The sequence below is a fragment of the Bison bison genome, unplaced genomic scaffold (assembly GCF_000754665.1).
Source record: "Bison bison bison isolate TAMUID 2011002044 unplaced genomic scaffold, Bison_UMD1.0 scf7180017864029, whole genome shotgun sequence".
In the NCBI taxonomy this organism is placed as follows: Eukaryota; Metazoa; Chordata; class Mammalia; order Artiodactyla; family Bovidae; genus Bison; species Bison bison.
In genome coordinates this window covers 2,828,982-2,842,698 of record NW_011494601.1, presented here as the reverse complement: position 1 = coordinate 2,842,698, position 13,717 = coordinate 2,828,982, and the positions used below count along the sequence as shown (strand labels likewise).

Genomic DNA, 13,717 nt, shown 5'->3' with positions numbered 1-13,717 from the left:
CAGGGAGACCCCTTTACTACGCCCACAGGAGGCTATTTCTCACCTCCCTGCCTTTGCACATGCAGGTCCTTTTGCTACTTCCCAACTTCTCTGGAAACTCCTACGCATCCTTCAAAACCCAATGCTGGTCTCTTCCTCTGGGCTGCCTCCTCTCAAGATTCTGCTGCCTCTGTCTCCCACCAGATGCTCCATTGGTCCGGAACTCAGTGCTACTGTGTTTGGTTGCGTTATTCTGAGACCCGCTTCCCCTTGAGTTTCTGGGGGAAAGGGAGAACATTGTAGAAGAATATGCCTCAAGGTGCAGCAATGAAGGAATTGGGCCAGCAAAAGAGAGAGAAGTGGGGGCCGAAGAAAGAGACAGACAGGAGTGCACAGAACAGCTGCTTCCAGCCCCTCCACAACACTCTAGCTTGCTTCCTGCCAGGGAGGCCATTCCCGGTGACACGTGGGGCCTGAAATAGACATGTGGGGGCCTTGGTGGTACACTTGGACAGCCCAGTCCTAAGAACCACCACCACCCATTCCTTGGGCACAGAAGCTCCCCTCTCCTCCCAGGGCCCCGTCCCTGCAGCCAAGACCCCTCCCCCAGCAGTACCCAGGCCTTGCCCCTCTGTTCCTGCTAACTTTGTTTTATAAATAAACTATATAAATAGGCTCCTCTGATTCCTCAGAGCAGGCAGCGTTTAAGGACTAGGGCACTGCTGCAAGCATAATTGTACTACCGAATCCATCAGCTGCCTAATTACCATTCATTTTGCATTTATTTCTGCTAATTAAAAAGAGAGAAACTCCTAACAACTTTTACGTAAATACTATATTTGTTCTATGTAAAGATGGGATGCTAATTCGCTGGTGATTAGCTGATTATCTAATTTTATAGCTGTCACACAGGCTTGCCCTGTCTCCCCTTTGAACCCCAGATGCCACTCGAGGCCCCTGATCAGGTGTGGGAGGAAAAGGCCCAGGGAGGTCTGAATGCATGTTTAGAGGGTCGATCTGAGGCCCAGGGATCCTCTGGATCACCACATGTCACCAGGGCTCAAGGGGGCTGCAGTCTGACCCATGGAGCTGGGAGGAACCATTGACTCATCCACTGTTTCTGCACAGATGGAGACACTGAGGCTCGGACAGGTCCAGCATCCCTAAGTCACTCCCTAACCCAGGACTCTGTTACTGGGTCCAGTAACAGAGATGAAACCAGGCATTTGGGCACCCCCTCCAGTGCTCCCTCTGTGTAGAGGTATTGTCTGGGGGAATTTGCAGCCTCTGTTTGCAACTGGAACAACATCTGGACCAAACTCCAGCCCAGATGGAGGAAAGACATAGTCTGGTCTGAGCCCGTGACCCAAGCCAGACCCTCAATTGCCCTTCTGTAAACCTCTGCCTGCTCGCACTTTTGCACCCAGCCAGGGCTCGGATCCTCCTGACATCACTTCCTGAGGCTCGTCTCGTCTCCCAGTCCCGGCCTTACACACCGTGGGCTGCTAGGACCTGTGTGAGGGTCTGAATCTCACATCTCAACATTACGCGTTTATCTCAGTGTGAATTAGGAACAAATAGAATTAATACATCAAACTTGTGATTTCACAGACAATATTGCTTTAGGTGAGTTTAAATAAAAAGAATGCGATTGGTTCAAAGTGATTTAGAGAACAATATGTAAATGATTTAGGTGAAACCTGACCTGGTTTAAAATTTCTAGAAACTAAAGTTGGGAACACACTGGCAGAGGGTCTGAGAACACAGATCAGGGGCCGGGTGGCGAGTCCTGGGTCAGCAGCGAGGACTCGAGGGCAGGGTTGGCCAGTCCCTGGCCTGCAGGCCACCGCTGCCTCATCCCATGGCTGGGCCGACAGGGCCCCTGCGTCATGCCCTTCTCCCAGCCCGGAGGCTAGTGGAGTTAGCCCCCAGCAGAGGAAACCTCTGCCTCAGAGGCACTTTATCCGGGACTCTGTTTCTGCCTCAGAGCGGCCAGGAAGTAGAGCGTGTGACTTCTTGGGCTCCCTGGCCAGCCCGGCTTCCCTGCATTCATGGGCGAGAGCCTGCCTGACCCTCTACTCTGTCTTCCTCGATCCCGAAAGTCTGAAAATGACTGGTTCTAGATGGCAAGGGAGAACAGCTTTGACCAGGTCAGGGCCAGGGTCAGCGTGGCCCGTTGGAAATCCCCGAGGTGAGGGTTCCGGTCCTGACCGAAGCTTTCTGCAGCCTCATGCTCCTCCTCTGTAGATCGTGAGGTCACCGTGCCTTCCTCCCAGGGTTGCCAAAGGGATTCTGAGAGCCATGTGCAAAACTCCTCAGAGGAGCGTTCTGTGCAGCTGGTGGTGAGCCCGAGCCCTGGCCTGGGGGCCAGGGGTGGGGGGCCCCTCTGCCTCCTACCCGCCGCCACCATGTCTGTGCGAGGTGACCCGCTGCTGCCAGAGATCTCCCGCTCATCTGCCCTTTTATCGCCCTGCGCACAATCAGGGGAAGCCTGGAAGGCGGCGGGGGCGCAGGCAGATGGAAAACAAAGAGAGAACAAAGGCACTGCTTCCAAGAGGCCAAAAGGCAGGGGGCCTCCTCCCCCACCGGCCCTGGCCAGCCTGTCCCCACCAGCGCCTGTGCCACCCCAGGCTTCAGGCCACCTGGCTTGCCCCTCCAGACTAGCCCTAGCCTCACAGGGGGTTCCCCACTTGCTGGGTGACCCTCGGAAAGTCATTCCGCTCCAAGCCACCTTTTTCTTATCTGTAAATGAGGAAGTGGGACAGCTTGCAGAGTGCTCTCCAGCAGACCCCACCCCTCTCACCTCTGCTGGAGTCTCTTTGAGGCCAATGCATTTCTTCCTACCCTCGGGTTGCAGAGGGTCAAGTTGGGTGCCCACTTCTACCCATAGAGAGGACCCCAGAGTTCCCCAGGGCCAAGCGAGGCAAACAGGAAGCCTGTGTTCACAGCCTCTTGGTGCTGGGTGTAAGCATTTGCCTGGAATGAATGAATGGCTTAATCAGATGGAGGCTTAACTGTCAGCCCTGTGGTCACTGCTGCTGTTGGAGCCGCCAAGGGAAGGGGAAACCCCTGGACCCTCCAGAGCAGTTGCAAAGAGGAATGGTTGAGGGCTCATAAGAGCCCCAACACCAGGCTGTCTGGATTCATATCCTAGCTGTGTGCCCTTGGGCTGCTTCCTTAAACCTTTCTGTGACTGTGTCCTCATGTGTTAAAATAGGTATAGTACCTACCTCATAAGCCGTGTTGAACTTACAGGACTTAACTCACGTAAAGGACTTAGAAGAATACCCACCGAATAAGATCCATTAATGCTGGGTGTTATTATTATCACCAGTTCTAGCACTGCTGTTGTTTAGAGGAAAGCTCATGCGCCTTCAGCCTCCTGACCCCACCCCTGTACCGCCTGGATGAAGGTGGGGTTTTGCTGGCGGCTGGGGAGGGGCAGGAGGTTGCCATCGCAGCATTTCTGTGTAAGCATTTCTGGTGAATTGTTTAAAGGGGCCTGACTTCCTAAGGTTCTAGGAATTTGTTACTTCTTTTCTCATTCCAAATGTGTATGTGTCAGGAATTCCCTGGCAGTCCAGTGGTTGGGACTCTGTGCTTTTACTTCCCCAGGGGCCCAGGTTCAGTTCCTGGTCAAGGAACTAACATCCCTTGGCAAAATAAAAAAAATGTAACTGGACGTGTATTTCTAAAGAGGACCTCCAAAATAGTGTAAGCTTCAGGTCCTGCAAACCTGGACGGTCCCCTGCTGATTCCTGTTCCCTTGATTGTATTTCTGGGACCTGGCCACCTCAGGAGGAGGGCTGAAGCTTTGGGGCTGGAGGAACCTAACTTTGTACCCTGTACAGCTGTGTATGCACCCCAGACTGCAGTCTCTACCCTGCACTCCAGGTCAAGGGAGCCCCAGAGAGGGCAGGCAGGGAGAATGGGACCCTCTCTTGATGGAGACCCTGGATGTGCAGAGTCCAGGGGCCAAGTGGGTCTGAGTGCCCTGCACTGCAGGCTGAAGCCCTGCCCCCCACCTCCGCCCCCTCCACCCTGGGTGGGCTGGGTGGGCAGGCACAGGGGGTGGCTGGGGCCGTGGGAAGCAGGTTGCTGAGCAGGAACAGTTGCCCCAGAGGCTGTCACCGGTGGGGCTGGCTGTGCGCCAATCCCTGGGTTTCGTGTCAGGTAGGTGGGGACTCAGGATGGCCCCTGCCCTTTGAGAGCTCTCGAGGTAGCTGGAACCACAAGCTTTGCACCTGGAGGGGTAGAGAGTGGGCACGATTAGACCCTTGTTGTGTGAGGCGTCTCGGGGGAGTTGAGAGAGCCCAGAGGTCAGGAGTGCTGGACACTTGTGGGGAGTGGGGGCGCCTCCTGGAGAATGGACCCTTGCCTGGGGAGGCCCCCAGAGCAGTGGGTGCCTTGGGCCTTGGTGCCTCTGCCAGCAGCGGGGCCTCTCAGCCCAGGCTCTGACAGGGACATTTATAACTCACAGCTGTGCGGTCCTGGGCCCAACTGACTGTGGTAAACCGATCAGGCTTCAGGAAGTCGAGTCCTGAGGCCACTCCCCACCCCGACCCCACACTCTCCTTCACCTCCTGACACCCACATCCTGTTCTGGGTGGGAGGGGCGGACAGCTGGGGCACCGGGGGGTGGATGGGGGGCAGCCAGGGGTCTGTAACCTGTGGGCAGAGCTGGAGGGGATGGAGAAGTTCAGTGAAACCCCAGAGCTGCATGGCAGGGCCTCTGGGATCACCAGGATCTACCCCTCAGGACGAACACGGGGAAACCCAGGCCCAGAGAGTGTCAGGGGCCACCCAAGAGCACACAGGAGCCAAGGAGCAAGAGATCAGGCAGCGGGGCTTGGGGGTACGCTCTGTGCTTCCGTATCTAACTGGAGAGGAGATTAAGCATCTAGCCCCTACTGACCAACCCCAGCTCTGAGGGAGCCCAATGGAAGAGGGCAGAGGTAAACCAGAGCCTCAGAGGATCCTGGGTAAAGGCACAGAGGATGCTCGGACCCTGGGGCTCTGCACAGCCTGCAGCCCTCAGTGGGAACATCCCATCCTGAGACCAAGTTCCTCATCAGGCCTTGTGTCCACCCAGCTAAATTCTCACAGCAAAATTCACTGGAGGGAATGGTCATGCCTGGTTCTGGGAAGAACAGTACCAAGAGCTTCCAGCATACTGTGATTTTGACCCCTTTACCTCCCTTGGCCCTGTTTGCTAGCCAGTTCTTGGGCTTGCTTGACCAACCACCCCTCCCCCTGACCTCTTTCTCCTCCCTTACAAGAAGAGGGATGATAAATAATAGAGTTTACCAAAGCTTGGCCTACGTAACTCTGGCAACCTGGGACACTATTCTAGAATGAGTACTTGAAAGAACATGTGTTTTTGTTCATTACTTATATCCTTATTCAGGTATATTAGAAATGTATAACTAACTTAGCAAACCAATGATTTCACAGATATGATCCCTTTGGATAAGGCCAGATTCATTAGAGCTAAAAATAATAATAATAATAATAATAATGAGTATTAATTAAGTTGTCATACAGATAGCACTCAGCTCGGACTGAGAGAGTCGTGAAATACATAGAAGGACTGAAGTTTGGGGAACACCAGGGCTCTTCTCTGCTTTAAACTCTGGTTCTTGACCTCCTCCAGAACTGGACCCCCACAGGCAGGAGGGGACGAGGCGGGAGTAGGCTGGTTTTCCAAGGAGGTGCACACATAGAGTGACTCCCAAGTGTTGGGATCTGGTGAACAATTCATAATGAGGAAAGAATTCAGGCAGGGGTCAAAGAGTGGCTTTGGAAGTGGCTGCCGGCTGGCCAGCCGTATGAGATAATTCCCCGAAGCCAGGCACAGCGCAGAGTACGCCACGGGCTTAGAGGCCCAGCTAAAAATACCCCCCGACAACTTCTCCCTGTCACCCTGCCTGGGGCCGCACAGGAAGGCCCTGGCTCTGCCTTTCTTACCAGGAAGAAAAAGACAACAACATAAAGCCACCGAGCCCAGAAAAAACAAAACTTACATAGATTTCACATTTTGTTAAGACTCCCACCAGGAGGAGTTGGCTTGCTGGCTGGAGCACCACAGGGTGGGGAAGATAGCCAGCTCTGATAAACCAGGCATCCCGGGGCACGCTTACAGGGCCCAAGAGGCCACCAAGATTAGACCACTGATGGGGACAGAGCTGGGGAGAGTGACCTGCCACCTGCGTCCCTGTTGCTCACATGCGTCCTCTCTCCCCGCGTACCCAGGACGAGGAGGAGGAGGCCCGTTGGACCAATGCTGCGAGGGGTGTGAGGATTAGAGCTGCCGTCCATCATTCCCCTGCCAGAGCGAGAAAGGTAACACCAGACCCCCGACGCCCTGATGCCCAGGCTGCACTGCGGCTTTCACCTAAAACCTGGCCTGGGGTGAGGTCGGGCAGTGGGTGGTGATGAGGCAGGAGTTATCAGCCTTTTCACCCAGCCCTTCTTGCCCAGACTTCAGAGCTTCTCTATTAATGCCTTGTGTGTGTTCAGTACAAAATGCTTCTGGGCTTCAGTTTGTCCATCTCTAAAATGGGTCCCCTACTGATTCCAGTTCTTGAGGGTTCCGTGAATCACTTGCGCCTCCTTGTTATTTGGAGCTAAGCCATCTTCTCAGTCTAGCTCAGTTTGAACCTGGGAGCAGAGCCAAGGGTCCCAGCCCTTGGGGGTGTAGTATTAAAATCACAGGGTCTGCAGGGCCAGACAGGGCTTGAGAAGAAAGGATTTTCTAGGGCAGCCCTGACTGGAGATGTGTCTCACTGGAGGTGTGGCTGTGGTCTCCTTTGTGGCAGAATTTGAAACTCCGAAGTGATCTCCCTGGCAGCTCTGGGCAAGAATTACCATCGGCATTTTTAGACTGTGGGACCAAGGCACAGGCAAGTTGGTGTGCCTGCTGTGGTCACACAGCAAGCTTTGGCCACACTGTAGCAACTCTGCTTTATCCTGCTTGCTAGATCAGTCTCTGTACGCCTGCTGAACTGCAGGTCTGGCCAGAGAAGTCTGGCTGTTGAGCCCAATAAACCACCAGTCTTCACTGTGTGCCCGTGGTGGGACCCATCCATTCATCCACCCATCGTCCATCCACTCACCCATCCATTTGTACATCCTCCTCCTCAACCTCCCTCCCACCCATCCACCCATCCGTCTGTCCACCCATCGTCCTCCCACCCCAGTCATCCTTCCATTCACTCATCCATTCACTCATCTCTTTATCCACCCATTCTTCCGACCATGTATTTACTCATGAATTCACACATCAAACACACACTGACTCATATCAGGCCAGCCCTGCACTAAGGGCTGGGTTTTGAAGATAGATCAGCTCCAGCCCTGCCCTGGAGATGGTTCGCTCTGTGATAGAGGCTGATCCATGATCTCAGAGCCAGGCTCAGTTCCATAAGTTCAGTGTTCGAGGCCCCTGTGGTGTCTGAGACTATATGAGGAAGGGAGGAGTGGCTCTGCAGGCAGGCATTCAGGGAGTGCTTTCCAGGGGAGGTGGCGTTGCTCATTTATCAATGCTCCAGTTGTTTATTGAGAAAGTCTCTGTGCTGAGAACTGCTTGATGTTTTGGAGACCTGGCAGGGAATAAGACTGACAAAACTCCCTTTCCTCATGGCGTGTACATTCTCATGAGGAGACATGGACAATAAATACTTAAAACAAGATTATGTCATGTCAGATGATGCTCAGTTTTAGGAAGAGAAATTAGCTGAGTGAAGAAACAGCCTACAGGATGGATAAAGTGTTCTTAGACAAAGGATGATCAAGGAAGGCCTCTGACAAGGTGACATTTGAACATTGACATGAGTGTAAGGAGGGAGTGAGCCGGGGCGCGCTTGGCGTGTTCAAGGAAGTGGCAGGGATACACGTGGAAGAAGGGAAGTGAGAGGTAGGAGGGGCAACCAGAGAAGTCCTGGGGGGCCCACTCACCTCGGCACACAAAAGTGGGGCAGCGAGATGGCTGAGAAGCTGTTGCCCACATCCAGGTGGAAGGTGGTGGTAGCTTGGGCTAGGGTTGCAGGGGAAACAGTGGGAAGTGTCAAAGTCTGTATTTCAAAGATCTTGCAGGGTGGCTTGTGGGTGGCTTAGAAATGGAAGACGGGGCAAGAGGGGACAGTCCAGGAAGGCTCTTGGGTTTGGGAAGGAAGCCACTGGAAGAACAGAGGTGGCTGTTTTCCTCAGCAGGGGATGACGGGAGGGAGGGCCGAGGGCGGCCAAGAAGCTGTGTTTTAGACCCATTAGGTTTGAGACGCCTTTGAGACATCCAAGGGGAAAGGTTGAGAAGGCAGTTGGATATATGAGTCTGGGAGGCAGAGAGAGTCCCGACTAGAGATATGAGTGTGGGAGCTGTCATGTATAGATGGTGTTGCAAGCTGATGAGGTCATCTTGGGAGTGAGTGCAGATAGAGCGCATCAGACGCCTGTGTCTGAGTCATGGGGCATCCAGTCCTTAGAGGGAGGGAAGGTGGGGTGGAGGCCGTGAAGGAGATGGAGAAGGTGCAGCTGGGGAGGGAGGAGGAGAACTGAGGGGGCAGGCTCCTCATGGATCAGGAAGGTTTTGCTGGCAAATCAGGGAAAGGACTCTCCAGGTAGAGAGAACAGCATTACAAAGGCTCAGAGACCTCAGTAACAGAGCCATATCTGGAGAGGAGTGGCGGAGAGGGGCAGGGGACCAAAGCAGCTCCCCATTGCACACCTGGCCACACAGAGACCAGGGCCCACGGGGTGTCTGGCTGAGCTGTGAACAAGTTCGTGTTCCAAGGACCCTCCCTGTCACCCTGGTTGGCACTCCCTGATCTCAGCTGATGATGTCTTCTACTTTGCACTTTCTTTTAAGAACTTTTGCCAACCTCTCCCAACCTCCCACCACCCCTCTGGGTCTCTTGGGCCCCTGAGACCTCCTCCTTGGCCAGAGCACTTGTCTGAAAACACAGGGCTCAAGGCAGCAGCTCAGGAACTGTCTGCAGGGCAAGGACACCCAACAGCTTCCTACTGAATCTCTAAGCACTGCCTGATCCTATATCTGAAAAGAAACTGGAGAAACTTCCTGGACTATGAGCTGCCCACTCATGCTCCGCTGGCAGGGGCGCTCACTGCCTCTGGTGGGCCAGTGCATGAGTGTTTGGGTGGGTAAGGGTCAGCCTTGGTGCACCTGCAGTATTTCATACCCAGCACTCAACTCATGGTAGAGAGAGGGACCAGGCTCATTCAGGGAAGGTTGCAGAGAGGAAGGCTAGGCAAGGGTTCCACAGGGTGTGAGGTGGGATGGGAGGTGCAGGGAGGGCAAGTGGTGGGGCAGCAGAGCAGGCCAGCTCCTCTGGCTCAGCAAACACAGCCTGCTGTGCCTGGGAAGACCTGCTGGAGAAGGGATAGGCTACCCACTCTAGCATTCTTGGGCTTCCCTGGTGGCTCAGCTGGTAAAGAATCTGCCTGCAATGTGGGAGACCTGGGTTCAGTCCCTGGCTTGGGAAGATCCCCTGGAGAAGAGAATGGCAACTCACTCCAGTATTCTGGCCTGAAGAATTCCATGGACTTTATAGTCCCTGGGGTCGCAAAGAGTTGACACGACTGATGTGCAAAGGCCCAGGAGACTTCTCCATACAGAGTACACGATGGAGCCAGGTGGGGACTTGGTGACCCACCAGTTCCTTAGGGAGGTGTGCCTCTGACTCCGGAATGGGGACCAGGGATCCGTGGGAAGCCGCTTTGATGCTGCGTGGCTCAGTGGCAGGCCGGTGGCAGGAGGCTATGGGTAATCTAATTAGTGTGCCAGGCGGACGGGCCAAGTAATCCTGTGCCTTTAGACTCACTTCTCTTTAAGCCTGCCCCCACCCAATCTCTCGATAAATCCTTCCACTGCCTGGGTGACATCGAGTGGCAGTGCACTTATCTCCATTGAACACATGGGTAAACCAGGGCCCGAGAGGAAGAGGCTTGCATGATGCCACAGCTTGCAGCTGGCAGGATGGAGCTTTGAACCAACCCGTCCACCTGAACCCCAAGTCCATGCTCAGCCCTGCCTTCTACCATCCCCCAGGCTCTCCTAGAATATCCAGACTTGTAAGCACCTCCAGGTAAACCACCTTTCCAACATTCTCATTTTGTCAGTGAGGAAACAAAGGCCAGAGGAGGTGAGACACTCACCTAGGACTCCACAGCAAGCCCAGGGCAGAACCGGTACCAGAATCTGATCTGGCCCACTGTGTCCACCCGGCTCCACCCCGCCATCCGCAGGCCGGGGGACCCCACCCCGGACCCTGCCCGCTTCCTCTTGGAGCATCCACTGCCTTCCTGTTCTCCAGCAGCCTCTGGCATTCCCTCGGGTTGAAGGCACCAAGTTCCTCATCAGAAGGCTCCATTGTGCCTATTGTTTAAATATAGATTACTAATGAAATGCCTTTTCATTGCCTTCCCAGTGAATAGTTTCCATGTAAAGTTAATTTGCAGTGTTATGTAAATTCTGTTTAACTTCAATCAAGTTTCTAATTATGTTTTTACCACAGTAATTCCCATTTGATTTGTCATCTCCTGTTAGGTATTTAATGTTCGGGTGGGCGGGTTCGCTTTCCCTCTGTCTCTCGGTTTTCCAAGGCCCGCTTCCTCCCTGACCCCCGTCTGTCTTTCCTCCTTTGTTCCCTCTCCCTTCATCCCCTGCCCTTTCCCTGTGACTCACTCCACCACTTCTCCTCCTTCCCTTCTTCCTCTTGTAACTGCTCCTCCTTCCTTCCCTGTTCCTCTCTGCTCTTTCTGGCTGTGTCTCCCTCCCTCCACGTCCCCTCCTCCCTCCTGTCCTTGCCACCTCTGGTGTCTTCCTTCTCTTTCCATTTCTCTGTCATTCTTTCTCGCTCACTCGCTGGCTCTTCCTCCCTCTGCATTTCTTCTGTGTCTTCCTCCACCCTTTCCCACCCCCAACTCTAGCCACCCCTCTCCTGCTCTGCACCCCCTGTCTCCCCTTCCCCAACTTTTCTCCTCCCTCACCCCTCCATCCTCTTCTTCTTCTACCCTGTAAACGCTCACAGAAGCTGTGTGTAGGGGTGGCTTCCGTGTGTGCCTGGGACGGACGGAGGATGAGAGGGGGGCTGGCTGGCTGTGCATCCCTGGTGAGCCCAGGGCTTGGACTCAGAGGCCTTGTGAGGATCACTGGAGAGGAAGGACCTCACCCGGTGCTGGGGGCCCAGCCCTGGTACGGTGGGAGCTGGCTAAGAGTGTGGATGCTAAATGTGGACTCTCTGGGTACAGGTTCTGATCTGCCCCTTATTAACAGTGTGACCTTCAGATTGCTGTCTGTAAAGTGGGGTGACAACGTTACCTATCTTGTAAGGTCATGAGTATTCAGTAAGATCATGTATGAAGAAGGGCTTAGCTTAGCCAGGGAGACTGACCCGTACTGGCTTTCATTTGAGAACTCTCAGCCACACCCCTCATTTCTCTGTGGCCTTCCTGAGGTGCCTCGCCAGTGGGTGTCGGTGCTGCTGGGGTGGTGGAGGTCAGCCTTGAGGTCAGGGCAGGCTGGCAGCCAGCCACAGGCCCCCACAGAGCTGGTGGCCATCCTCCAGGAGCCAGGTCTCAACCCTGCCTGTCAAGAGATGTGACTTCCTTCTCCCTTAGACGGCTGGTCTTGGGGCTGTGAACAGGGGCGGGCTTGCTGCTCTGGGAGAGCCTCTGAGAAGCACACACTCCCAAAGCCAGAGAGCCTGAGGACCCTGGGTCCCAGACCTTTCCCCAACAACAGACCAGATGCAGAGCTGCTCCCACCAGGTTGGATAGATGCCCCCTTTCCCCACTCTTTCATGTCTGTGTGTGACCCGGGATGCCCCTTGGGCTGCGCCATGGCCTCGAGGCTACAGAATCACTGCGGTGGGTACTAGGCCCCGACAGGCCTGTCACTGACTCACTTGGAGACTCCCCCTTGAGCCCCAGCTTCCCTGCTGCCCCACATCCAGCGCTGGGCTTTGGGGTTCTCCCCACCATCCGCGGCTAGGTGGCCACAGTTTCCCAGCAGGCATCTGCCCTCTGGGTGGGGAGGGCGGAAGGAAAACACCAGACACAGCCTTGCGGGTGCTGCTCCTCCCCTCTCCTCTCCCTCCTCCCCCTCCGCTCTCTTCCCATCCAGCACGTCCCTGGCGCGTCCAGGAAGCAGAAAACAAGTGTTTGGAGAAGGCATTCTTCTGGGTGAAGAAAGGCAGGCTCGGTCCCTTGTCCTTCAGACACAGAAACCCGAGTTGGCCCTTCCCTGCCTGCTGGGCTCCATGACCACCTGACCCGCCGCAAGTGGCTGTGTGTGTGTGCGTATCTGTGTGTGTCCCTGGTCCAGGAAACCTTAGCTGGTCACGTGGCTGCCTTCCCTGTTTGTCTAAGTAAGCAGTTCAGGCCGGCTGCAGCCAGGAGGCTGAGACAGGCAGCTAGGGGCAGGGGGCCACACTGGGGAGAGTGGGGGAGGTGGTGGTGGATACAGGGCAGCTCTGAGCCAGGTCCTGGATTTCCTCGGGCTCTCGATTTGGTGTGGGGAGGCCTGGCCTGGGGAATGGCCCTGCTTCTGATCCCCAACCCTTCCTGGACCTCCCCCCCCTCCATCTGTTAAGAAAAGATATTGGGCTTGCTCGCTAGAAAACACACCCAACCCTGAGCCAGAGAGGGAGGGCACCCTCTTTCCGGGAGCAGCTCAGAAAGGCCAGAAAGGGCACATGGACGCAGGCACCCCCGTGGTGTCCCTGGAGCATGCTGCCGAATCCTGGACCCTCAGCAGCAGAGCCCAGGTCAGCACGTGGTCATGCATCCAGCATGCCATTGATTAATCCAGCTACTGTGTGCCAGGACCTGAACTGAGCCAAGGGTAGGGTTGTCAGCACACAGGACTTCCAGAAGCTCTGTGGACCCCCACACCTGTGACGTATTTTCTTCCTGTGGCATGGGTAGGATCACCTTTCGCTGCAAAGACCCTGTGCTTCCATCATGAGTCAGCCGTGTCCCACCCCACCGCCACTCCAGAAGGATGAAACTTCAGCATTGGGCAGGGGACTCCAGGAGGGGTTAAGAGACATCACTGAATCCCTCGTGGACCAAGCAGCGGGGGCTAGGGTCCCCGTCCTCCAGAGAGGTTGACATCAGAGCCAGACTTCCAGAGCAGAAGTGGGTAGAGTACAGAGGCTGAGCTCAGACATCTGGGGTCCTTCTCCGAGCCCACCCGGACAGCAGAGTCCAGGGGAATCCTCTGAGTAGGGCCTTCCTTGGTCTTCTGTGTTTACCTGACCTGCATACTATGTCTTAGCGGTAGAGGGCACAGTCCCCCCAGGTCCTGGAGGAGGAGGAGAAGCGTGTGGTGGCCCGGGGAGCTTCACTTCTGAGTGCCTGCCCGGGTTCCAGCATCTGTTTATCCCCCATCTCCCCTGCTCTTCTTTCTATCCTTCCTCTGACAAACATTTCCTGGCGACCAAGTCTGTGCCAGGTCTGTGCTCAACCCTAGCCCTGGAGATGTTCACTGCCAAGCTGGCATCAGCAACATCTCAAGGAGGGCTGAGGCCCAGGGAGAAGCAGTCACTGGTGGGCATCAGGCTGAGGCTGACCCCCCAGGCTGCCCTGGGTTCAGGGGAGACTTAGGCATGCTTTCTGGACGGGCTCAGCCGGACTCTATCAGGCTCTTAGGTTGAGGGGCGCAGAGAGCTGGCCTCAGGGCCACACAGAGCATACCTAGATCTCATCTCTGTTGTGATAC

At 55.2% G+C, this 13,717-nt stretch overlaps 1 protein-coding gene across 6 annotated transcripts in view; it reads left to right on the top strand.

Annotated features, from left to right (window-relative positions):
• ZMIZ1 (zinc finger, MIZ-type containing 1) overlaps window positions 1-13,717 on the top strand; it is a 216,823-nt gene that overhangs the window by 36,228 nt on the left and 166,878 nt on the right. For 5 of the 6 annotated variants that reach the window (XM_010834167.1, XM_010834170.1, XM_010834166.1 and 2 more), the window contains one exon: window positions 6,232-6,321. The exons of the other annotated variant lie outside the window; for it this stretch is intronic. The gene's annotated coding sequence lies outside the window, so the exon portion shown is untranslated. The remainder of the gene's footprint in view (window positions 1-6,231; window positions 6,322-13,717) is intronic. 6 annotated transcript variants of the gene reach the window in all.